Raw genomic sequence first — 27,941 nt, 5'->3', positions numbered from 1 at the left:
TATCAATTATTCCCTGTTCCTACCCATATGAATTTATCCAAGTATTTTATACACCTTCCTTATAAACCATTCCTCGCACTTAACGATATCAGTTATATATACATGGACAATTTGTGCATAAATATAGACTCAGATGAATATATATGCAAAAGACATAATAAGTTTTTAATCAGTGAAAAAGCCCCTTGTGCAGTGCAATTAATAAACTATAAATCTAATCTTATTACGTGTCAACCTTTTGAAGTAAGAATAAATAAGATAGAGTCCACCAGAGTCCAAGATGGAAAATGGATCATCACAGTGCCTGAAGCAGAATTAGCCATTATTGAGTGTCCAAACTCAAAAGAAAATATACCAGTTCACGGTAGCTATTTATTAGAGTCAATGCCTGAGTGCCAAATAAAAATTAAAAACGAGATTTTCAGAACAGAGAAAAAGAATAGAATAAATTTTGTTAAAATAAATCTTCCTAAAATTAATCCTTCAATTAATATTTTCCAAAATAATACTATCGATTTTTCACCAATGAACCTTAACACAATTAACCTTAAAGACTCTAGAGAAATTCAAGGAAAGTTAAAGGCACAAAAAGAGAATTTAGAAGACATAAATACGACGATATATTATAGACGAACAAGTTTTTGGACAATTTTCATTTATATAATAATTTTTATTTTAATACTGTATTGTTTATTTAAATATTGCAACAAAGTTCGTCTAAGAATAAAAGAAAGAAGAAACGAAGAGGACCCCGAAAGCAGAAAAGCAGAGCATCCCTTATTCGTTGTGTAAGAAGCACATTCCAAGGATATGCTTCTTTCTGAGGGTGGAGGTGTTACAACCCTGTAACTCAATAGATCCAGGAGGTGGAAGGTGACGAAGGTGAGGAACTTATAAATAGAGGTGTTTGTCATTTTATTATTCAGTTTTCGAAGTTTGTAGATTTGTTTGTACTAAGAACTTGTAATTTAAAAAATAAAATTGTTTTTTAAAAAAGCGTTTTCCCGTTCGAAAACCATATTTATCTCGGCTTCAGTTGGTCGTAGAATATTTTTATTTGGTTTTGAATCTTTATTTTGGCTTCAGCAACAATAATCTGCAAATTAGAAACTCATAGGATGTACAGGGGCGGCTTCAGTTCTAAATGTTTATAACGAAATTTGCCCCCCTATTTTCCAACCCGAAATAAGAGGTTGAAAAATGTTATATGCATTAATTTACATCAGAATATGAAAATATAAGTCTTTAGAAGGAGAGTGGATCTTGGATTAACTCTGTACGATTTTTTTTCAAAAAGTTATAGCCCTGGACATTTGACCTCTTGGGATAAACAAATTATAATATCTAAGCAACAAGTTCACAAATCGGGCACTACAAATTTATGTATGTTTAGTATTGAAAGATCTTTATTTTAAAGCCTTAAAAAATATATAAAAAATATTTTTACAATAAATAATTCGCAATTGCAAAAAACGGCCATTTTGGAACTTTCGCAGGCTGTTTTGCAATAACGTATTAACTAAATTAACCGCTCGATAGCTCAAATTGTAGGTTTTTTAATTTACTACAATTTTCTATTTAAAAGTTTTTCTCTAAAATGAATGTCCTAAGCTGCAAAATTAAAAATCTTTAAAAATTGTAAATTTAACAAATGAAAATCGTCATAAATAAAAAACCGCACAAAATTTTTGGTTACATTTTAGTATAAGTTATTCCTGGCATCGTCCTTTACAACACCTGATAGGTTTCAAAAATTCCTGAATTATATCCTGAAATCGATCTATTTTTCACCCACAGCTTGGACTAATACGTCAATTCAACCTAGTTCTGTACCAGACCAACAATCTCTACAACCTAAAATTACAAACTCTTCCGTAACCAGACAACCAACCGCTAATGTTTTTCCATCAAGAAATCAAATTGTGTTCGACGCAAATGACAACATCAAAATTGAAGATTACCTTCAAAGATTATTCCACCAAATTATTATTCCATTTATCAAATTATTATCAAAAATTATTCCACCAATCAATATTATTTTCTGTTCAAAGCTTTCCAACAACAGAATGTGCATTTACTTAGCAAATGAAAAATTAGTGGATGATTTTATTAGCAACCACGTAAAAATCAAAGTTAATCAACAACTCTTACAAGCACGTCGACTAATCACACCCAGCCAACGACTATTGTTTGTTTTTTAACCAAGAGGAATGATTCAAATTTACCGCGCCGTAATGCTTGTTTCTAATTGGTCCAACCGCAAGCAAGTTTACTCCACTGTTATTAAATTTTGACACTAATGACATTTATGAAATTTTGGCACCTCTGTCATTTTATAGGTTAATTAAGTATATCGGCGAGTTTTTGTGTTTTTTGCATTATTACTTTAATTTTTAGATTTTTAGTCTACTTTTATATAAAACAGTTATTTTTAGAACTCTTTAGCGATGTGTTAGTATAATATAATATGTATGGATTATCATCGAAAGCTGATATGATCATCGAAAAAAGAAGATGAATTTGGTGACTTTTTTAGTAACTTTCTTGGGTGTGAATCTGTCTTTTTAGTTTACTCCTCTTGGGTAAAAAATCAACTATAGTGCCCTCAAACGTATAGTCCGTCCGCTATAACTTTTCCCATGCGGTACGATTCATTTTCAATCAAATTAAGTCAAAACAGAAAGTGAAACGTACGCCGAAGTGTGTAATATATAGTATAGTATATAGTATACAAAATGTATATACACATCGACGTTCGTTTCAATTTATGTTTTGACTTAATTTGATTGAAAATGAATCGTACCGCATGGGAAAAGTTATAGGGGACGGACTATATGTCAGCATGTATTCCACACTCAATCTTTGAATCCGAATCCACTTGGTGTCAACCTTGCCCTAGGCCCTAGGCTATGAAAAGTCCTATATTAGGGATCGTCATTCACAGTCATTTGTTTCGAGCTTCTGTCATACGTCGTATAATACGTGTATATTAATATCATACACAGATTATACAACATATGACAGAAGCTCGAAACAAATGACATAATCGATGAAAAGCCCTATTCTTTCATTTTTCCGACTGTATATCAGGTTAAAGACAAAAGAAGAAAAGGACAAAGTTAGATAATTGAAAAAAACAGTAAAATCCTTTATAAAAGGTATATTTAAAATCCCTCAAAGGATTTTACTGTTTTTTGTATTACATGGTATAGGTACAGCAAACTATAGGAAAACTTTTTCCTTGTGGATTTTTTAGATAATTGACTGATGCAAAGTAGGTAATTAATTCATATGTAAAATTTTTATTTATATTACCAATTAGGTACTGTTATGTTAATAATTATTAGAAAAGCTAATGATTTACAACCAAATTAATTAAAGTAATTGGCGAACTGATTTATTAGAGAGATATCGAAACCCTATTTAACATCGTCCTTTAATAAAAGATCCTTTATTTTGACATAAATAACCATGCTTATATGTCAAAAGTGTCAAAATAAAGGATCTTTTATTACCAAACGACGGTTTCGATATCTCTCTATTGTCTGCAGCAATATAAACCCAAACAAACAATACCTAATAAAGAAAGTCAAATCATAGGGATACCTACAATAATTATTGTTTACTTAAATAAAGTTAAATATTTACTTATTTACATATCTACCACAATATCAGCAGAATACTGAGGATCCATACCCAATCTTGCACAAAAGAAGCACACATTTAAACAATAATTATGTAGGTAGGTATTATTACTTCCAACATTTCAAAACCACAAATCACAAGACAACTAAAACAAAACTGTTAAAATTAACAAAACAGATGCACAACTGTCAAAACATGACAGGTCATAATTTATGTGAAAAATTTATAGTCATAGATCTGTCATATTTATTTTGTAATTTTTATTGCTTATAATTTTACAACAAGCCACAAACAAAAAATATTTTAGATACAGATGTTATGTATACATTTATTTATTGTTATTTCCACTGATTGATTATCTTATTTTCAATTATTGGTGTATTCATTTATATAAAATGGTAATAATTAAATTATTAATATTATATTATGTACTTAAACTGTTTTTGTAAGCAGCTGAACTACGGAGTAACGTTAGAGTTTACAAAATCTTTCGAACTAGAAACGCTAACAGACATCGCCTCAGTAGCCGTGATCGTCTAGTGGTTAGGACCCCACGTTGTGGCCGTGGTAACCCAGGTTCGAATCCTGGTCACGGCAATGTGCTAACATTGTCACGGTGAGGCAGCTTTTTTGTTTTTTTTTCGTTAAAAAATATTTAAAAATAGTTTGTTATTGTTTATGAAAATGAATAAAATATATTTTGAATAAATTTTAAACAGCTGATATAAAAATACTCTATTTAAATTGCTCCAAAAGTAAAATTTGTTTAACCCTCGTAAGGCGGTGCTTAAGAAACAACGGTGCGGGGTGCATTTGCACCCCATCTGTATATCCATTTTTTTATATTTGAACGTCGGGGAAATTAATTTGAAAGATAATTAGGACTTATTTATTATTGTATGAAACATAATTTTACAAAAAAAGTACACATTTCTTCTTAAAAAAAATTATTATCGTTGCAAGACAAACACATTTGAAATTTTTCACAGAATGAGCAACACAAAGTTTTTACGCACAATACAGTTATGCCGGGACTTTCGGTCTTTTTTCTCTGACATAAGTAACACCGACCTTGTCTCATAGCTGTTAGCTCCATCCTCTTGTTAGCTCCTGTGGCCTGTGGAACATCAGAAATGTCCAATTCAGGATATGAAATTACGAAATTATGAACGTAAACGCAAAGAGTTTTAAATGCTGTAATTTTAATGGGTGGAATACGTTTTGAATTGAATTTAATACGAATAAAAAAAATGGACAAAAATCAAAAAAATTTATTCAAAAAGATAGGTGAGAAAAACGAGGTCTGGGGCTCAGCTGCACCCCGCACCGCCTTACGAGGTTTAAAAAATATAATTAGATATTAGAAACTAAAGCATTCGATAATAGGATAAGATTAAAAATGATTTCTCAAATCTTTTAATGGGGTTTGTAATTTTAGTAATAAAACATGGGGATTCCTATTTAAGAATTTAAAGTTACCCCCCACCCCCCTCCAGGGGGTGAAGTGGAGGGTCGTGTTTGATGTTATTCGATAGGTTCTTGAAAAATATTTAACACGTATTTTTGATCTTTTATTTGGAAGTGTATTTCTCGAGATATTAGACCGTTTCTATAATTTACCTATGGTATCACGATAAATCGTTTTTCAGATTATAGCGCCACCTATCCACAATTCGAACAAATGTCTCGAATAAAAGTTGCTTATTGTTAAGTAAGCAATCCAAATCTTTAATAACAAATGGGGGTTTCCATTGAAGATTTTAACATTACCCCTAACCCCCCCCCCCCCCACCTCCAGGAGGTGGAGTGGGAGGTCGTCTCTAGTGTCATTCGATAGACTTTTGAAAAATATTGAACACGTATTTTCCAGTTTTTCGATCCAATCTTCATTTCGCCAATTATTCGATCGTCCCGCGAATTATTCGATCGTCCCAGGCGACGAGCTCAACCCTGGGCACCAGGTACCTCGGAGACCATCGCCGTCATGAAGCTTGTGTTTAGTGACCTCCAAAACCCCCAAATATAAAAATTGAACTCATTTCCGTCAATATTTCCTGAGTTCTAAATTTTTCATTTTCCATCTCTTCGAGATGCACTTTGAAAATGCATTTTCTCATGCACAAATTTTTTTCCCGGAGATCAATTTAGTTCACAAAATAGCCTGACACTCTTTCGAATCAAATGCAAAAAGTTGCATGACGATCCATCTTACTGCATAAAATTCCTAGGTTTTGGGCTTTTTAGTGCTTCGGTGCTTCGCTTAAAGGCTTATACAAATAGAGTGGTAAAGACAGCGAGAGACGGTTCCCCAATAGGAAGGCGATCAGTGGGAAGACCACGAAAAGGATGGAACGACAACTTACTGGAGGCACATTGAAAAACTGACATAACCATACAAAAAAAGAAGAAGAAGAACTTATAAATGAAAATTGTAAATTATCAGCATTTTGACTTAAATTGATAGATAATAAATAAAAATTTGTATAACTTGTTTTGTTATTCTACATAGATACCTCGATAGTAGTTACAGTGACTGTAAAAAAATACAGTGTTTTTACTCATTTCCCTGTACTGTACTGTAAAGGAATTTTTCTACGAGCGTGCAAAAATGTCTACTTTCGCGCACGCATTTTAGTTTAGAAAGTTTCACTTTTCCGCACGCGTGTTACTTTTCCGCACGCGGTTTTTACTTTTCCGCACGCGTGTTAATTTAGATATGTTAATATGGCCTTAAAGTAATTATAATACATGCAATAAACTAATATTTAGATATTATTTACCAATTTATTTCAAATATATCTTATTGTGTTCCTGTTTTAATGAAATTAACGCGACAATTCGCTGAAATAAAATTATTTTGACATAATATTCGAAAATCAAATCGGTAGACATTTTGAATCATCGTCATGGAAACCAAGATCGTTGTCATGCTAACTAATTATTGAAAGCTTGGTTTTGACAACCTTGTCAAAGAATTAATTTGTGTGTGTATTTTCATATTAATTAAATTAATTGATTAAGATTTGGTAATTTTTTAAAGACTCTTAGAAAAAATATTGTTCCTAACTCTTGCAGAAAGTCTCTTTTCCGCACTCGACTGCTTACCGAACTCCCGCTTCGCGTCGTTCGGCAAACTGCAGTCGCGTGCGGAAAAGAATGACGTTCTGCACTTGTTAGGAAAATAACTATTTACTAAAAACATCTGCAACTTCAATGTAAACAATTTATAAATGTATCGGTAAGAGAAATCAAAGATCTTTTGGTATTGATATTTCTTTCTTCTTTTTACTTATTATTTGTAATCTTCTGAATTTATTTGTTGTGAATCCAAATACTATCTGCAATATACAAACATCAACACTCTGATTAATACCTTTCTTGGCTAACTGAAAAGTCAACTTGTTAAACATTGAACCCCGCATTCCAACCTTGGCATTAGCATTTTTCAATATTTTTTCAAAACTTATCGGCAATTCCCATTAGTGCATCACTGAGCAAATAATGAATATCTGCCAACTAATATCTGCCGACAAACATTGTATCCTTATCAGACACTTTGACATAAAACGTGAAGTTTATTGATCTGACCTAGGGACCCTAGCGTAACGTGAGTAGGGAATGAAAAACAGCTGGAAACTTTGAAAGTGAAAGGTTAGTCATAGGACTGTAAATACCCAACGCGGGATTTATTCTATCGAATAGGTAGACCTGATAATATTATACATTAGAATTTTAATTCAAAAACCACATAATAATACATATTATATGAAATGAATTTCGACGTTAGAGCCTTATTCCCTTAGAGGATGTTCTAACCATCTTTCGATATAAATAGTTTTAATTTATATCGAGAAACTACGGTCGTGTTGGTGTAAATTTGTCTTCCTCAGAGCCTCCTTGACAACAGGTAGACCTAGAAATAGTACTATCGGAGGATGGAGGGAGACAGATTTATGTAAATCAAAACGAAACCGAAACCGTAGATTTTCTTATTATGTATATTATTATGGTAGGGGAGCCCAAGCAGGGATTTTTGCAGTTACTCGAGAGCGTCAGATTATCATATGGAGAGAAACCTTGTACCCTGCAAATGTACCTCTACCAAATATTGGGTCTTAACACAGGGGAGTTCGTTAAGGGGTGCCCGAAAAAAATCTATCCTTAAAAATACTCGAAATTGTCAGATTAAGATAAGGTAAGTTAAGTACATACATTCAAAAGAGTGTATATTTCAAAAGTCTGACGATTTGAGCGGGGCGTAAGGAAATGGGTGAGTCAAAAAGTTTCACAAAAAAAACGAATAACTCGCGAAATGAACGTCAAATCGAAAAACTAAAAACTAAGTACGTGTTCAATATTTTTCAAAAATCTATCGAATTATACCAAACATGATCCCCCACGGAGAGGGGTGGGGATAGATTTAAAATTTTAAATACAAATGCCGCGATATTTCGCAAAATAAACATAAGATCGAAAAACTACAAAATACAGTGGAACCTCGATAAGTCGGATTATTCGGGACCGCGGCCGATCCGGGTTATCGAAAATCCGGGTTACCCGTAAAATATCGTAAAAATGAATAAAATACGGTATCCTTAGAGGTAAACTCCATTCAAAAACATGAAATACATTATGCACAGTACATGTAAATTACGTACCTACAGTTATATACAGTATTGTTCATTCCTTGGTGAAAATTTCAGTCAGTTTCGGTTGTCAATATTACGTTTTTATTGTTGAAATGTTTGTCTGATGAAAATCGGTCCGGGTTAGCCGGACTTCCGGGTTATCGAAGGCCGACTTAACGGGGTTCCACTGTACACTTATTCGATATTTTTGAAAAATCTATCGAATGTTACCAAACTGGAGAAGAATCGCAACAATCGCAACATTCGCAGATGACACTGCAATTCTGGTAAAAAATCCAGATCCCATACAGGCAGCTGACATATTGCAACAAAACATACATCTAGTTGAAATATGGGCTAAGAAATGGAAGATAAAGATCAACGAAGCAAAATCAGTTAACGTAGTATTCACTAAATGTCACAAAGAAACACCGAATATGCTAATACATAACAAAAATATTCCTAAGAATGATACTGTAAAATACCTTGGATTACACCTTGACAAGGGGCTAACATGGAGAACACACATCTGGATGAAGAGGAAGAAATTAGGAATACAATACAAAAAACACTACTGGTTACTCGGTCGAAAATCCACATTATCTCTATCAAACAAAATATTAGTGTATAAAGCAATCATCCGGCCCATCTGGACATACGGGATTGAACTGTGGGGAACTGCAGCAGACAGCAACAATACTGGAGCGGTTTCAATCCAAGGTTCTTCGTGCTATCACAAATGCACCGTGGTTCATTCCAAATGCAGACATTTACATGGACTTAAAGATCGAGACAGTGAAGCAGATGATCATCAAATGCAGTGATAAATATTTCAAACGACTGGAAAAGCACCCCAAGGAATTAGCAGTGAATTTATTTTACAACTCTACACAACTAAATAGACTGAAAATTAGAACTCCTCTTGACTTGCCATTTAGAACATAAGTGTCTTAAAGTGTTTTAAGGTTTTAAGTGAAAATAAGTGACTTAGTGTATTTATTAGTAACAAACCTACTAGGAGTTGATAGTCATTGGACTAAAACTCCTCTCACATTTGTTCGTTCAACAAAAATGCTTAGTGTTACTTTTTTGTGATGTAACAGACTGTATTTAAAAACAAATAAAAAAAACCAAACACGACCCCCCTCCGAAGTGAAGTGGAGGGTTACTTTAAAATCTGAAATAGGAACCCCAAATTTTTATTACAGATTTGGATTCTTTATGTAAAAATAAGCAACTTTTATTCGAAACATTTTTTCGAATTATGGATAGATGGCGCTACAATCCGAAAAAACGATTGTTGGAAATGGAAAATTAAATTAAAAAATGGCAAGTCCCCACTAAAATGGAAAATATTACTTAACTTTTTTTGGTTTTAGGACATAATAATCACAACTCAATAGGTCCCCACAGCGCTCGAGTGACTGCACATTTAGCATACTTTGCTCCCCTAACATTATATGATTATTGTAAACATGTTTGACTTTCAAATTATAAATAAATCGAAAACGGAAAAATACCTAGCTTAGAATGTTGATCAGTAAAACACAAAGATAACTAAGATTAGTTTTTTTTTCTAAGAAAGAAATAATTACTGTAAGCGCGTTATTGAATCAAAGCTAATGCTACAAAGCGCAAGTTATTTTTAGGCGAGTAAAAAAAAACAGCTGAAAAATTTGTATATTTTTTTGAAGGATCTGCCTTTAGGATTTGTGTTAGGGAGTAAAGAAATGAAAAAATTGTATACAGTTTTTTGAAGGATCTACCTTTAGGATTTAGGTTCTACCTAAATCCTTAAAAACGTACAGCTAATTTTGCTTTGTTTTTTTTAAACAATCATAAGCGAAGAAAACATGTGTGTGCCTATAAATCGTTTCTTATAATTTTCCGAAAAAATTGGTTCAAATAAAAGTTATAGATCTTAAAAAGTTATTTGCTTTACAAGTTTCTAAATTAAAATACATAAACAATTGACTGAGATTGTTGATGACCCCGTAAATCTCATTTAATCATAAAATGGTTTATTTGTAGATTTTAATATTGTAATTTGGCAAATCGACTGCAGTTGAGGTGTTAATAAAATGGTATACGTATATCTATAACAGTAATTTATGTAGAATCTACCAGGGTTCGAAACTATCAGGACCCCTTTTCAACGGCGGATCCAGCAACCTTGCAAGGTGGGGGGCAATGAAATACAAATTTTCTCATGACTGGCGTACGCAGGATTCTTTTTCGGGGTGGGCTGTTATTTTCTTATTTTTCATGTACCATGTCCTTTCAGAACGTTGGTTACCATCATAGGTATCTGACAGCTTGTTTACATGGGGCGGTTTGCCAACGTTTGACGCCGCGGTTTACCTGAAAAACCCAACCGCCGCGGTTCAAGTTAACATAGAAACAGATGCAACCGCTCAACATCGTACACATGCAACCTTTCCGTCGTCAAATCGCGGCGGAAAAAGGTAAACGTTTTTCAGGTAAACCGCGGCGTCAAACGTTGGCAAACCGCCCATGTAAACAAAGGGTTAATTTTATTTATTGCCACCCTAAATCAACCATGAAGTTCTTCTTCGTCCTGGACTGCGTTTGCCTGCTATTTTCACTTGAATAATATTTTGTAGCAACCTTTATTTGGCACCTCTCATTAAACGTCAGAAATAATCCAGCTATCTCTTCTTGATGCTTTTTATAATTGCAGTAGTCTTGCTGAGACATTCTATTATTGTGGAGTTTCAAATCTTCTCCATCCAAAAACTCTTAAAATTCTTCTATTGCACCACACTTCGAGAACCTCAAGACCATATAGATCGATTTTATTCACAGTCCAAGACTCGACCCCATATTATAGTAAGACCCAGAACATGTAGCAGCGAAGTAGTCGGATCCTTAATGCCAATTTTAGGTCTCTGTTACATAATACTTTGGACAACCTTCTAAAAGCGGCTTTTATTCGGGGGTTTTTTTAAATTATCAAATTACCATAACATAGCACCAGCAATTACTATTTTTATCTGGTCTCTGGCATTGCATTGAATAGATGGCAATAAACAGATTTATTGTAAAACTTTTTTATTTATCATGTTCCAAAGACTTTTATGATTTTCTATTTCAAGGAATTCTGCCATATTTATGTTTCAGTTATTCAGTCATCAACAGGACACAAAATTCACTATTTATGTTCAATCGTAATCTCTTTCTTAAAAACAGTGTCAGTAGACACCAGGCGAGGTCTCAAGGAGGGGGCAATTGACTCCATTGACCCCCCTTGGATCCGCGGCTTCCCCTTTTTCCTTCGATTTTCCCCATCATAATTAACTGCAACAACTCGTACTTATTATCTCTAGATATTTGGCCCAACTAAGCTGTCTTTCGGCTTTTAATGGTGGTCAAAAGTTTTCTGTCTCTTCCCATTATACGCAACACCATTTCGTTCGTAATATGATCGGTCCATGGTATTTTCAAAATTCTCCTAAAAAGCCACATCTAAAAAACTTCCAGCTTGCTCAAAGTCAACATGAACAGTTCAGGCTTCGACACCATAAAGAAGAATAGAGTGGATATAACATTTTACCATTCGAAATCGGATTTGCAGATTGAGTCTTGGTTACTCAGAAATTTCTTCATCTTCAAAATGACTGTTCTTGATTGCTCTGTTGTTCTTGCTCGAATTTCTGATTTCGGATTTAGATCTTCCGTAATCCAGACTACGGAATTTGGAATGACATATCTGGATAAATCAACAGGCTCTGGTACAGACGACATCTCTTAGTTCGAGTCCAACTTAGGATATTGGGGTCCAGTCACTTGATTGAAGGATTTAAATAGGAAACAAGCTAAGCTGTTTTTTGGCACTTCGACCTATTTCGAAGTTTGGACTGAACTAATCCAAAATACGAAAAATATATCTTCAAAGCTGCTGTCGCTGCATTAGCTGTTAAAAAATGCTGACATAAGTCAACAATTGCAATTGTTGACTTGTGATTGCATAAGACAGCAATCAACAAGGCATTGTTTTCTAAAATGTTCACCATACAAATAGTTTGGAAATGGTTTAGACTTTAGACCTTGTTAATATTTTTTTATTTAAGTTTTTACACACAGCCTAAAATGTATTCCTCACCATGTGGAGAAATTTCTATTCCATACTTGGCATCTGCACTCTGTAGTTTCGCTCGTTGTCTTTTAACATAATCTATGATCTTGCCATCAACATTCCATTTCTTCTTCGAGGGGGATTCACCTGTGAATTTAAGGGTACAATATCCTTTCATTAGTTGCCTTGAAGAACCACAGAGCCAGCCAGTGGAAATTTTTTTCGGTATCTTAGAACTAATACGATCTTTATTGTGAGAACTATTAAGTTGAATTTCCTCGAGAGTTTCTTCGTCTTCTGAGGGACTGTAAGGAATTTAGTCGGAATCGTTTCTTGGTAACAGTGCGTCCTCAGGTCTAACGCTCTTCTTAACTTTATATGGGGCCTCCACTCTAATGCCATCACAAATGGTAAAAATAGTGGATTTATCACACTGATAAATAGGTAGGCTTGTTCTTTTTGCACATGATTTAATCATCTGCCAAGAAACCTGCGTTCTAATACGGGCTCCACACTCTCGGCGAAGTTACTTCGCCAAAGGTGACCGAAGTCCGAAGTGCCTCTCTACACACTCGTTCTACTTCGCGAGGAACACATTCGACAAAGATCCCTTTGACTCGGACGCGCCAGACCGACAGATTTCGGAAGTAGAACGAAGTTAGGCAAAGTTACACGAAGTGGCCGTCTACACTCTCGTATTTGTTGAACCTAGAGTAGAGTAGAGTAGAAATATGCTTTATTGTCATGAAAAATTTAACAATTTTATAGACAAAGATTACAAGAAACATAAATAAGAACAATAACAAACACAATTTATTAAAATTATATAAAGCGTCAATATGAATAAAACATAATAAAGTGAAATAAAAATCAGTAACAATCTATTGCAAAATTAAAAAAAAATTGCAAATTGCTTAATCTACCTTAAGAAATTTAATAAGTTAAATAAGTTAAGCTGCTGCATATGACACTCAAATAAGATTCTACTTAATTTCTTAGTTATTGGTTAAGAAACTCTGCTATTGAATAATATGTATGATCTTTCAGATAAATAGGCTTTTGTCATGTTACGGACCTTGGGGAAAGATGTTGCAGATATAAGTTGTAGAGGGAGATGGTTGTATAGTTTTTTTGCTGAATATAATATAGATTTCCTTACTAACTCACTGAACGGGATCGGTAAATAGATGTCAAAGGTAGAATTTCTGGTGGAATAGTCATGTCTAGGTCTTGCTGGAAAGACATGTAGATGTTTACGAATTAAGCAAACAGTTTCTAAAATATATAAAGAAGGTAGTGTTAGAATCCTGTGATCTTTGAAGTAGCTTCTGCAATGTGTTGTTCTTCTGAGGCCAAACAGATATCTTATTGCTCTTTTTTGTAATTTAAAAATAACATCGGATTGGGCAGCTGTAACAGAACCCCAAAAAGGAAGGCGATATCGAAGATGGGACTCGAACAAAGAAAAATATGTTATTTTGGAAGAGGCTAAATTCATTTCCTTCGAAACAGATCTTACTGCAAAACAAGCTAAGGATAGTTTCTTGCTTAAAACATCGATATGAAGGGACCATTTAAGGTTGCTATCTAAAAAAATACCAAGAAACTTTACAGAATCAACGATACTGATCTGAGTTGAAGAGTTCCTCCTTTATAGGATAATGCTACTGTTTTATCTACGTTAAAAGAGAGTAAATTAGAATCGGACCAGGATTTTATTGTGAGTAGATCAGAAGTTATAGTAGCATGAAGAGTTGCGATATTTGAGTTGCTCCAAGTGATACTGGTATCGTCAGCAAAAATAAAAACTTTTCCATAGATTTTTAAACTAGTGATGTCATTAATAAAGATAAGGAAAAGTAGAGGACCCAATACTGAACCTTGTGGTACCCCACATACAACATTTTTGAGACTAGAGTCTGTATCATTTGCTCTAACCAGTTGTTTCCTATTATTCAAGTAAGATTTAAACCAGTTCAAAGAAATACCTCGAATTTCATAGAAATCTAGTTTTTTTATTAAAATGTCGTGATTTACACAATCAAAAGCTTTGGCATAATTACAAAAAACAGTGACAGTGTGCAGACTATTGTTTAATGCTTGATAAACCTCATGTAGTACAGAAAACGTGGCATCGGTGGTACATTTATTGTTTAAAAAGCCAAACTGATTTTGTGATAAAATCTTGTTATCAACGAGAAAGGACATAAGTCGGGCTTTTATGAGTCTCTCAATAATTTTGGAGAGTACCGGTAGTAATGCAATAGGTCTATATTTGCAGGCATTAGATTTTTCACCACCCTTATGAAGAGGAATAACGATGGCCGTCTTTAGGCACTCTGGAAATTTACCTTCCTCAAAGGAATCATTAATTAGAGAGATGAAGACTCCAAACACATTGTTTGGGAGATTTGAGAAAATTTTTATGGATAGTTCATCGGTACTACAGGAAGATTTGCTTTTGATACTATTGATTGTTTGGATCAGTTCATATTTATCAACCGGTCTTATAAAGAATGAATTCGAAACCTTTCTTGAATTAGGGAGATAGGAAATGGGATCTTGTTGTGACACAATAGTAGATGTAATATTTTTACTCACATTAACAAAGTATTCATTTAGATTTTCTGGGTCTGGAAGGGAAAATGTTTGAGCTGTGTGAGTTTTATTTCGAAGATCGTTTATTATGGACCAAGTTTCTTTTGCAACACTTTTAGAGCTTCTGAGACGATTTTGATAGTAAAATTTTTTAGTTGATTTTATAAGTTTTAAATAGATTGGCCTGTACTTGGTAATATATTCAGTAACAGAGACGTTGGTAGTAAATTTCTTGATGTACAGTAGTGAACGCATATTTTTGGCTGATATGCGGACACCTTTGGTAGTCCAGGGTTTGCGATGTTTTGGCTTAATTGCGATTAAAGGAAATGCTTTATTGAAGATACAGACAAGCTTATTCAAAAAATCACTGAAATTATAATCGACATCCATAGAAGGAGAGTGCCACTCAGAGGTTAAGCATAAATTTTGGAATTTACGAAAGAACCTCGATCGAATTCGGCGAGAATGTGGACGGCGTTTGACAAGTTTGTTGCGAAATGAGTATGTACCACTTTTTCAGAATGTCGCAGATATTTGTGTTAAATATCCACGATATAATATATTAGCATATAAATATCGTGATATTTATCGTGATTATATCTGAGAAGGTATTTAAAAATTGAGATGCCACAAAAAATAACTCATCCCGTATTTCCCTGAAGATAAGATGCCTCGTTAGAATATAATCATCGAAGTTACTTTCTACTTAAAACGATTAAAGTGTCACTAGGATATTTTATCTATGATTTAAATGGCTAGGAACTGTTTGTATTATTTTATCTTTACTGCTCGTGTCAACATTCGAATGCTTTACTGTTTTGAGGTTATCTTGCAATGCCCCAGTTCAAAAATAATTCCTTTTTTATTCTTGTTTTAAAAGTAAAACATTGTTTGTGAATTATATAATGATATCGGAAACCATAGGTTTAACTAGATAATAAAAACAATAAACTTGACAAAACAAACAAAATAAAAACTGTTATACTTTAAAATTTTTGTCAAGTAACATTGAAGTATTTCTGTCTACATGCAGTTGAGAAATGTTCGATCCAGTAGTTTTTTGCAAAAATCCACGTGTGCTGAATGTGGATATCCTCTAACCATGTGAAAGTGGAAACATTTTTTCCACTTTTTCTCTCGAAGTAAAATCCAATACATATCAGCCCCAGCATGTATTTGACTAGTACCTGCCATCTAGTTGTACATAATTGATTATAGCTCCAGCATCTCCTATTAGCAGACGTAAGAGCAAATAAATATTATATTATGCATATGAGATGCAACATTGATGACGAAATTATCTTTCCATCTTACAATGTTAATTGTATTGTTTTTTTAACACACTTCTCACTGTGGTCGTATGGTTATCAATTAATGGGTGGTATTATACATACAGGTAGTCTACGAAAGAAAGTAGTGCCCATATTTTTATTCTTGATTTTCTTTTCCATAATTTTATACCATTTTCAGGTAATATTACTTACTCCTATAACCATGTGTCATTTAAAATTAGGTATTAATTAGGTAACACATAACAATATTTGTTTTTTGCAGACCACAACTCACCAATTTTAATTAAGGTATTTACAGAAGATGAAGAGAGCTCTCCTAAAGGAGTTAAAAAGGCCCACCAACAAATGGAAAACGAACATTTGAAAAAGAGCTAATTAAGGCAGCTCCTAGACAAGTATGTGAAACATATCATCATCATTCTGGCTCTACAATTAGAGTTGCACAAGTTTGACTTGAATGTTTGAAATTGACTTAAGTTTGTCATAGTTTCAAGTCAAACTCAAGTCAATCCTTCTGACAAAATAATTCAAGTCAAGTCAAACTGGCCACTGGTTACAGGTTTGAAAATTCAAACTGTTTGTCAAACTAGTTTGAAAGAGTTTGAAAAATAATTTATTTAGTAGATATACTTTTTTGTCTAGATAGAAATGTTAGTTCCCAATTAAGAAAACTAAATTAAAAATATAATGAGTTCCACATAAAAATAACTTGATACGGGTAGCGATTTAAGTCAAAATTGAATCGTACATTTGCTTGCTGGCTAGTTTTGTTTTATCGGTAATCGGTGATAATTTTATGCATTATATTCTGTCAACCATATCACTTTTTTATATGTTTATTTGAGTGTTACTAGATTACAACAAAAAATTCGTTGGATGGTCTTTTATTATACTAAGTGTAATTTAATCTACTCCAACAAAAATTTATGAACAACAAAATATAATATATTTTTGTCAGAGTAGGTTCCATGAATTTTTTGTGACTTTGCATCAGATGTCGTTTTAAAGAACTAGTTCAACTATTTGTCATTTTATAACGCTGTTCTTTATTTTTACATAATATGCACTTTGCAAATTTCGTTGTTCTGCAATAGCCTACCGCAACATCAAAAATATAAATATTTCATTTTTCTTAATTAATTTGCTTTCAACTTTTCTTTTTCTTAATTAATTCTGCTTCGTCTACTGATTTTTTTCTCTTAATTTTTGCAGTGGGAATACCTTCAAAATCAGACTCAATTTTTTGTTCTGGTACGTATTCTGAGCTGAAAAAGGTTCAGGTTCAGACATTATCGCACAAAGCACACACTTCAAAATAAACGTAATACACAAGCCAAACATAAGTACATACTTCTAAATATGTTTCATTTATTTATTTATTTCATTTAAGTATCAGTGTTTTGTGCTGGATGAGACGTATATACGAAAGAAGTAATATAAAAGAAAATATAAAAACGGGCCATTAAACACATACTTATAAAAGTTGTGCAAAAAATGTATCTTGACACGACGAGCGTAGTATAAAGATGTATTCAAAATTAACTCTACTTTTTTTCTGAAAAGTACTAAGACAATGGTGTTGGATTGTTCCTACTCTGTTTCTGTTTAAAGTAAAGATGAATAAAGACTTAACAGTCTGGAAATGACAGGGGGGCGGGATGGGAACACCAATAGGAGACACGACATTTTGCTGACGATCAGGTTACCAAGCAGCTGATCTGGACGACCAGCATGATAGAACGACCAGTATACCGTTTTTAAATCCTCAATTATCCACTGTTAAAGAATTAAAGACAAAATGGTATGACGTTTCTTCTATTGCACTTACTAAACAGGCAATTATACTAACCAAATGCTACAAATCCGGGGTTATCCAGTATCCAATTTAATTGGAATTGGAAAAGCGTACTGTTGTACAAGATGGAACAAAAAACACAAAGTTAGCTCCAAACAAGACCAAATTATATGTAATGAAAATATGGGAGGGGTGGATAAGATTGACTGTTTGTTAAGTATTTATTGCTCATTGGTCAGATCTAGAAAATGGAATGTTAGGAAGATATTTCAAGCGAATTGATCTGGATTTAATGAATTCATGGCTGGAATACAAACTGTTTCCAAGCTGTTATATTACGAGTTATAGACCATATAGGATCTCAATACTAAGTTTAACCAAGATTTTATCAATCATGCCTTTATGTGTACTGAAAATGCCATATGAGATAAGCAAAAACAATATTTAGAATTGAACCAGTTTTTGTTTGTCCGAAAATCGAATTTTCTTTATATTTCCCATAACTTTTCCAATGTAAAATTTTTAGTTTTCATGACCGGGTGAACACGAAATTAACATTAAGTATTTAGGTCATAATTAACAACCTTAAGGCACCAATATCCCTTATGCCAAAATTTTTAAAAACAGAATTGATACTCCTCTATCGAATCCTTCTAAGAAAGGCGGGACAAATGATAAGGAGTCGCCAGTTCAAGATAAAAAGTGTGAAGCAAGGCATTTTGTAGGGATAATGTATGGTGTAGCCCCCAATCTTACTCCCAATGTAGTGAAGAAAAGAAAATTCTAGATGCAAATTAGAGGAGTGCAAAAATAAGACTCATATATTTTGTTCCGAATGTGAAGTTGATCTGTCTGATAAAGAGAAGGAATTGCTTCTCAAAACATCATTCATAATAATGTCGCTTTTACAAATAATAATCTTAAAAGTATGGCAAATAAAACAAGTGAAATGAATATATGATAATTTTTTTCTCAAAAAATGAAAAACTTTTATTTCAGGAGTACTTATCACGGTGTCTCTCTGGAAATTCACTGAAAGGGTTAAACTGAGAAAATATGTTTAAAATCTCATTTTTCACCACAATGTTCGCATTTATCAATTCGTACATTATTCGAAAAAGATGTTGGGGATAACATGCAAGTCCGAAGTTTAAGTCTGTAACGGTAGTCATAAATCAACGTGAAACACGAAATTCTTTATCCCTAGGGGTAATCGCATGTTTATCGGGTGTGTCTTATGAAACAAAACGTTTTCTGGAGTAGAACCACGTTCACAATTATTTATTTTTTATTGGTAATTCGAAAGCACTCGTACATATTTGGTAGTTAAAAATCGTTGTTAGCAGTAACAATCATATTATGCCCATTATATTTAAGACCTATAAATATATGTACACACACCTAAACTTATATGGAATCACCATGTATTTCAAAGCAATATTTATTTCTTTTGAACAAACTTGTTATTGTTGCGAAGAATAAAGGTTTTTATTGAAAATAAACAAATCGATAAGACAATCAGATAGTACAGCTCGGTACGGTATAGGTTATTTGCTTGAGTTGCAAATTGAACGAAAATAAATAAACTAACTTTTGCGTCCAAAAACGAAAATATGCCTCATGTGGGGTTATAGAACTTACGACAGGGAAAGATATTGGTCTTGTGGAGAAAGTAATGTTCTCAGAGGGACATAGCTGTAGAGCTATGCGTAACACAGGTCGTTCTGTCCAAAACATATGCTAGGTAACAGGAATTAGGAAAGCTTAAAAATAAAGCAAGGGAAAGTCGCCAAAAAGTAATAACGTCTTGCCACGATCGTTTAATTGTCCAATCAGCTGGAAAACACCCAACCATTACTCACCTGCAGCTCAAAAGGCAGCTTTTGGAAGCTACAGGTGTAACTTTTTCAGTTGAAACGATAAGAAGAAGAGTTCGTGCCAAGAAGTATACAGTAGGAGACAGTTACGAGTTCCCGAGTTATCCAGTCAGCACAAGATTGGTCGCCTAAAATGGTGTCTTCGCCACCAAAACTGGAACATTGGGAATTGACAAAATGTGCTATTTTCAGAAAAAGTCAGTATTGGTGTAAAATCAGATGACCCACGAAATCGTCTACTTAGAGGTCGAAGAAGACAAGCAAGAACGAAAACTGTCAGATCTGTTCACAAATATAAAAGGGGAAGTATAATATTCTGGAGAGGAATTGTGATCCATAAAAAACTCCTTTAATTTTCATCCAACCAACTTTAACTGCTCACAGGTATGTTGATAACCTGTAGTTAGGCTCTGGAGAGATGTAACAGGAGAAACTTTAATTTTCATGCATGATAATGGACCTCCACATACCATTAGAGTGACTAGAGACATCATTGAAGCAGAAGGTATCCCTTCTCCCTTGTTTGGAGTGGACTGCTTGCTCACCCGAGCTTAACCCTATAGAGTATTTCTGGGATATGCTTAAAAGAAAAATTAGAGCTGGCCGGGATAATCCACAAAACACCGCACGGCTAGTATAAGCTGCTTTTGAAGAATGGAGCAACCTACCACAACAAAATGTTGAAATTTGATTAGGAGCGTGCCCACGCAAACTGAAGCTTGCATAGGATAACACTGACTACAAAAAAAATAAAAAAAATTTAAACATTAAATTATGTTTGACTTCGTGTGTTCGTTTTTTTTTAAATTCGCACGAAATAATAAGAAATATTAGATGATTCCATATAAGTTTGGGTGTGTGTATTTTAATAGAAAGAGTTCATGGAAGTTTGATGATGGAAATAGAAATGATGAAGGAAATAGAAATGATGAAGGAAATAGTGTAAATTGCAGTGGCATGTAATTTGTCCATAATTAATACGTTCTTTATGAAGACTGAAGACCAGTATGTTACCTATAGTAGTGAGGGAAGGTACAGTCAGATAGCTTTTGTGCTGTGTAGAAGAAGCCAGCTAGAAGAGGTTACCAACTATAAAGTGATAAAGAATGAGTGTGTAGTTAGTCAACTACTAGTGATAGTGGTAACGGAGGTAAAGGTGAGGCGGAAATGAAAGAAATTATGAAGAAGGACAACCAATAGAAGAAAGCAATAACCAGAAATGAAGGACACCAGAAAGCGAAGTGGTGGAAGTTAAAGGATAAGGATTTGGCAAGAGTCTTTAAGAGTAAAGTGCTAGAAGGGCCTGAGGAAAAAGATACGGTCAATTACTAGTGAGAAGCCAACAGTAAAGTTGTAGTACGAGTGGGAGTGGAAGTGCTAGGAACAACAATTGTTAAAATGCCTCCTTCTTCTTCTTTGTATGCCGTGCTTGTTTTCAAGCGTTATCGTCGTATTAACAAGCCGACAAAATGTATGTTGGTCAGTAGCTATATGAAACAATTCCTGGACCGCTCGACCTACTCATTGTCTAATGTTACGCAGCCAGGATAGTTGTTTTTTTTTTCAACCCAGCGTTTTCCTTCTATTTTGCCCTGAATTATCAACCGCAGTAAGCGATATTTAGGTCATCTCATTACATGACTGAAGTATTGAACCTTTCTCATTTTTATGATGAAAGGGTCTCCTTGGGACAAAGAAACTTGGTGGTGGAACGATGAAGTGCTACAGAAGGTTAGAAAAAAGAGAAAGACTATAAAGAGGTATGACAGGTCTAAAAGAGAGGAAGATAAAGATATGTATAAGGTAGCCATGAGAGAAGCAAAAAGCACTATAGCTACTGCTAAGGAAAGGTCGTCTGCACAGCTGTATATATAGAGTTGGAAACACGCAAGGGGATAAAAAGGTTTAGCATTGCAATAGCAAGGTCCAAATCATCAAAGGACTTGATACAAGTAAGGCAGATTAAGAGTGAGAATGGGGAGAATGTTAAGAACCGACGTTGAAATAAAGCAAAGATAGTACAAGTACTTTAGAAAGTTGCTAAACAAAGAACACCAGAAGAGAGACAGAGGATGCGGGATCCCAAATGAGAATGTAATACCGAGGATAGCGAGAGATAAAGTTGTCGAGGTGTTAAATAGGATAAAGAATGGTAAGTCAGTAGGAACTAATGGAATACATAAGGATATTTTAAGTATCTACGCTTAAATGTTGATCAGTGATTCTATTTTAACTTATGATTCATTCCGAACATCAACATTTGTTTTTTTCTTCGTTTAATGTAAGGCCAAAATTTTCTGCAATAGTTGATAATGTGATAAACGTTTTTGCAAGGTTCATTTTGATCAGAACCAAATCCATAATAACTTGAGTCGATATATTAAAGATAGTTTCACTATTGCACGATTGGGCATTTGTATTGTTCAATACTACCTTGAAAAGAAGATATATCAGCAGAGGCGTCTTTACCTATTGTGCAGGGTGTGCGGTGCACACGGGCGCCGGGATGTTGGGGGCACCGAACGCCAAAGAGCGGGTCCTTTACTTTGTTTCAACATAAAATATGCTTTAAAACGATTAATGAAAAATTACATTGGCACTTAAGCGCGATTTGTTAAAACTTCTTTGGCGCCCTCTTTTGTTATCCTCTATTTCCTATCTCTCTTTTTATCTAACATCTAAGTCATACTGAACATACTTCATATTCTCTTACTTTCTATGTATCTCAATGATATTTCAATTATCGTGAGAATGTGAATTTATCGTGACAATGTTGTAGTATGTGCGTCCTGTAATGATTCGTTAATAAATTATTATTTTTTTAAATATTCACAAAGTTGTTCTTTTTTATTCATCTAACCAATTCCTTCCTATAAGTACTATTTACTCGTGTATTCAAACCTGTCAAATTTCCTCAACCAATTTTCAAGCTTACCTCACAGATAAAAAAGTTCATTTTTAATTAAATATTTTTAACAGATTTGGGTAGGTTGTTCTGATGCCGTGAATACATATTGGCTCCCGACATCATTTAATATTGCACTATTTGCATCTGGATTTTTGTTTACATTATAAGCGTACCTAATACCCTTTAATACTCTATGTACTAGTACTAGGTAGGTACCTATTCAACTATTCCATTTTGACTGCGCGTCTACCAAAGGGCGCCAGGGCATCGACTGCACACGGGCGCTACATGGGCTAGAGCCGCCTCTGTATAAGAGAGGGTTTCTCTGTTTTAAAGTCTCTTTACACGTGTTTTAAAGCGTTGCGAAAATTTTTCTTTTATTTGCAATACGTGGACTTCGTTCATTGTTAGATATTTTACAATTCTTACACTAGTCATCTGGAAATTTATATCTTTAAAAATCTTATCTAGTACATCGGCTGAAGGTAACAGGTACTTCTACAGAAGATTCAAATATAACGTCTTTTTGTTTTGGAGATTAAATTAATACGAAAGGAAAGTTAGAGGTTTTGGAAAACAGATCTTTGGACCAACGAAGAAATGGATATGGTTATTTAATACAGACATGAACTTTACCAACTGTGCAAAGAAACTCGCTAGGCTTCAGAAACTTAGACTGACTGATCATAGAAGTAAAAATAGATGACAAAATATCACCATGCATAGCCATAGCATATAAACATATGAGAGAATACCAAACACAAGGCCACGGAAAAGATGAGAGACAACTGACCGGGACTTAATGGGCTCCAGGGTTTAAAGGCGAGCTGCACGTGATTGGCAATATGTTAAAAGAAGAACTTACAACTGACCAAGCCCCAATTTCAACAACAGACCGAGTCACAAAATAAATGACGAAGTCTTCAGAAGAATGAAGAAGATCCGAAAGGTACTGACCACCACCAAATCTTGAAAGTTACAATACTTCAGACCAGGGCCGCGTTTAGGTCAATTGACGCCCTAGGCACTTCTCTAGTAGCCGCCCTTCAAACATGTACCTACCATTTTTGCGAAAAAAATTGCAGAAAGTTTTATTTAAATAAGAATACACTAAAAATAGATATAAACTACGATGTTAATATACCTATAACAGAAAAAACCGTCACTCCAGTTCGATCACATCAAAGAATTCTTTTCAAAAAAAGACTTTTCAAAAAAAAAATTTTTCTTAACAAAATCGACAAATTGTTAACACGTTCTTGCGTCATACTTAATGAGAAATTATTTTTAATTCTTGACATTTTCGAAAATGACCTTTCAGAGGACACGTTGGCAACTGGGATGCCTAAATAAATGTACAAAGCAATGTCAAAATTAGGGAAAATATCTTTCAATCATCTTAGTGCAGTCACTGAAGGTTTTCACCTCCGATTTCGTTGAACTTTCATCGATTTTCATGAAAATTGGTGAGTGGTTAGAGGATAGCTCAAGGAACAAAGGTAACATGATGCCAACTTGCGCTTTTGCCGTGGTGGTGGACGCCACCACTTCTCAGCTGTGAAAATTATTATTTTTTAAATAATACCATAAATCGATAGAGAGACAAATTCTAAGCAAAATTTGTTATATAAAGTTATTAATATAAATCAATACTTTTTGAGTTATTAAAGATCAAAGATTTTATTTTTTCGTAAAAAATGCATGTTCTAAAGCTGTTTTTCACGTATAACTCAAAAGCTATAAGTTCTTACAAAAAAGTTATTATTATCAAAATTAAAGATAATAAAATCTGAATACACTCCTGACTTAAAGAACTAAACTAATGTTAACTCAAAATGAGTTGTTATGGGTAATTGAATGTATATTTTTTTCGACGAGTACGCAAATCTAAATATTCAAGCTTAAATAACGAGAAAATGATGCGTTTTATAAAACATACCGGTAAAATATAATGATTTCAACAATTTTGACCGGTATAGAATTCATATTTTTGAAAAAAAAATAATTTAAAAAAATCAAAAATTTTTAAAATTATCGTAATTTTAATTTTCTTTTGATAATAACTCCAAAAATACTCAATATACGTAAAAAGTGATATATGTATAACCAATTTTAGTTTTTTCTGTATCAATTATTTTACCTTTTTACTATTTCTGTAGGGTAAAATAATACACGAGATAGAAACATTTAAAGATTAAATTTTGCTGCGAGAACCATGTAACCGGGGCCATCCAACCTTTTATTTTTAAAAAAGTAAGGCGTTTGAAAGATTAAATTCAACGTGATTTAATAGCCATTAAAATTAACTATTAAATGGTTTTTAGGCAAACCTGATATCGTAAAAATTAACGGAGTTATTAAAAAAAAAAACAATAACTTTTTTGGAAAAATTTTTAAAAGATAGATTTTGAAAAATATTGGTGCATAAACGTTAATGCTATTAACTTGTTCGGAGGCTCAATTTATAGATATTTCTAAGTACCTACTTTGACAAATGTTTAATAAGGTTATGTTATAAAATGCATCATTTTCCCGTTATTTAAGCTTGAATATGTACGAGATTTGGGTACTCACCGAAAAAAATATACATTCAATTACCTATTATAACTCACTTTTAGTTAACATTAAAATGTTTTTCCAGTAAGGAGTTTGTTTCATTTTTTATTAGCTTCAATTTTGGTAATAGTAATTATTTGGTAAAATCTTATAGTTTTTGAGTTATTTATGAAAAATCGGTTAAAAACATGCATTTTTCTCACGAAAAATTAAAATCTTTGATCTTTAATAACTCAAAAAGTTTTGATTTATTTTAATAACTTTATGTAACAAATTTTGCTTAGAATTTGTCCCTCTGCCTAATTTTGGGGATATTTTTAATAAAATAATTTTCACCCGCGTTAAGGGGTGGCATCCACCCCCAGGATAAAAGCGCAAGTTGACACCATATCACCCTTGTTCCTTGAGATATCCTCTAACCACTCACCAATTTTCATGCAAATCGATAGAGGTTCGACGAAATCGGAGGTAGTAGCTCATATCCACATTCAGTGACTCTAACTCTTCTTATATCAATTGGTGATTTTATTGTGATATCCAAATGGCCCTTTAAGTGAATGAATTCATGAATGAATGATGTATCTTGGTCGTCTTTATATTGTATCAGATTTTCAGCTTCTTTAATAATTTCTTCATTGATTAATTTTGGCAAATCTGTTAATAACACGAAAACGTTGATAAATAAGTCGATAAGATTCCAGACGTCTATTCAGGTGTCTTATCAGAGTGTCGATTATAATATAGAATGTGTGGATTTTCATCTCATCAATCACTAGCTGAAAAGTTTAGTTCATCATCGGCCTCCTCGTCAAATTGAATTTTTCTTTTTCTCTTTCTTATTTCTTCATATGTTTTATTTGGGCACAATTTTTTGGCTTTCTTGCGGTAAAGTAATTGGATAGAGCTTCATACTCTTTAAGATCCATAATTTTTATATATAAATATTTTTTGTACAGTATTCTTGCCGCTCTCTCATAATGTGCCGCCCTAGGCAACTGCCTATACTGCCTAATGGATAAAGCTGCCCTGCTTCAGACACATTATGTAAAATCTTTTATGCCCTCGTATAAGCCATCCTGTAAGGAAAATATTTGGAAAGCGAGGTCCAGGAAGAAGAAGAACATCCTGGTTAAAGAACCTCAGAAGCTGGTTCGACACAACATCTGTGCAGTATTTCCGCGCTGCTGCAGATAAAATAAAGATGGAAATTGCCATGATGATCGCTAAAATTCGTTAGGGGTAAGCACATCAAGAAAAAGAAGTCCCAGTTTGGTCTATAATGGCATTGGAAGACTAAGCCTTACTCTTCCATCCAACTTATAATCACAGAAATATTAGAATTATATATCGTTATATACGTACAATAAATGTCACTTGTAAAATGTCTTAAATTACTCTTAATTAAACTCATTTGTTTTGATACAATTCAAAGAATCTCCATAGTTAAGTTCAATACTCTAATTGCCTTGTAAGATCAGTCCACTCTGTAATTAATTTTGTCTGTTAGCTTTAATTGAATAAGTAAATAAATAAAAAGTTGAACGAACCCATTGTATTGGTTTTATTACACATCTCGATTTATCGATCTACATCTGATGAGAAGATCGAACCACTTTTCATTCAGACGAGGAAATTTCGCTAAAAATAGGACTTGGTAAACAAGTGGCAATCGGAAAAATCATTTTACAGTTCCTGTATCCTGTAAAAACAGGATAGCTCGAAAATGGCTACTATAAATCAAATTGTTGATGTTCATTTATGTAATATAATAAACATTGTAAAAATGTTTGACTTGTTAATATAGTGTGAACTGTTGGTTGATTTATAAGAGCTAAATTAGGTCGCGTATTAGATAATAAAATATTCAGTTTGTTTGTGTGCAAAAACTTCAGCACTATAATTATTGTTACTCTCTATTATCTGCAATTCCATAGATTTAGAGACGTCAATTGGACTTAGACGCATGTCTGGTTGATTACGAGAAAGTGTTTGATCGAGTACAACACGCCAAGATGATGCAAATACTAAAAGAAGCAGGAATTAATAACCAAGATCTGAAAATAGAAACCTTTACTGGAATCAGACCGTAAACCTTAAAGTTGAAGGTTGATACACCGAATATGTGAAAATCATGCGTGGAGTGAGGCAAGGCTATATTTTGTCTCCTCTAATATTCAACTTCTACTATGAAAGAATATTTTATCGAAGCTTTGCACGAAACTGAAAAAGGTATTCTACTGAACGGGTACCAGGTAAACAACATCAGCTTTTGCGGACAACCTAAAAGACCTACAAGTCCTTCTGAAACAAATCACGTATTACTTACATTCAACGATATGGACTCAATTCGAACGTCAAGAAGACAAAGCATATGATCAGTAGCAAAAAAAAGATAACATAAGGTCAACTCTACATTAACCAAATCCCTGTAGAAAGAGTGACGCACTACAACTATGTACCTCAGCACCATAATACATGAAGAATGGACCAACAACTAAGAACAAAGTGCGCGCATCGGAACAGCTATTAGATCCATCTTCAAC

General features: G+C 33.6%; 1 protein-coding gene and 1 non-coding gene across 2 annotated transcripts in view; one reads left to right on the top strand and one right to left on the bottom strand.

Annotated features, from left to right (window-relative positions):
- Nucleotides 1–27,941, bottom strand: part of LOC114337345 (matrix metalloproteinase-2-like) — a 519,978-nt gene that overhangs the window by 486,489 nt on the left and 5,548 nt on the right. The window lies entirely within an intron of this gene.
- On the top strand, nt 4,171–4,242 carry Trnah-gug (transfer RNA histidin (anticodon GUG)). The gene has a single exon. It is a non-coding gene; the product is annotated as a tRNA-His (tRNA).

The sequence above is a fragment of the Diabrotica virgifera genome, chromosome 2 (assembly GCF_917563875.1).
Source record: "Diabrotica virgifera virgifera chromosome 2, PGI_DIABVI_V3a".
In the NCBI taxonomy this organism is placed as follows: Eukaryota; Metazoa; Arthropoda; class Insecta; order Coleoptera; family Chrysomelidae; genus Diabrotica; species Diabrotica virgifera.
The sequence above is the reverse complement of the archived record's forward strand: the minus strand, read 5'-3'. Positions and strand labels throughout refer to the sequence as shown.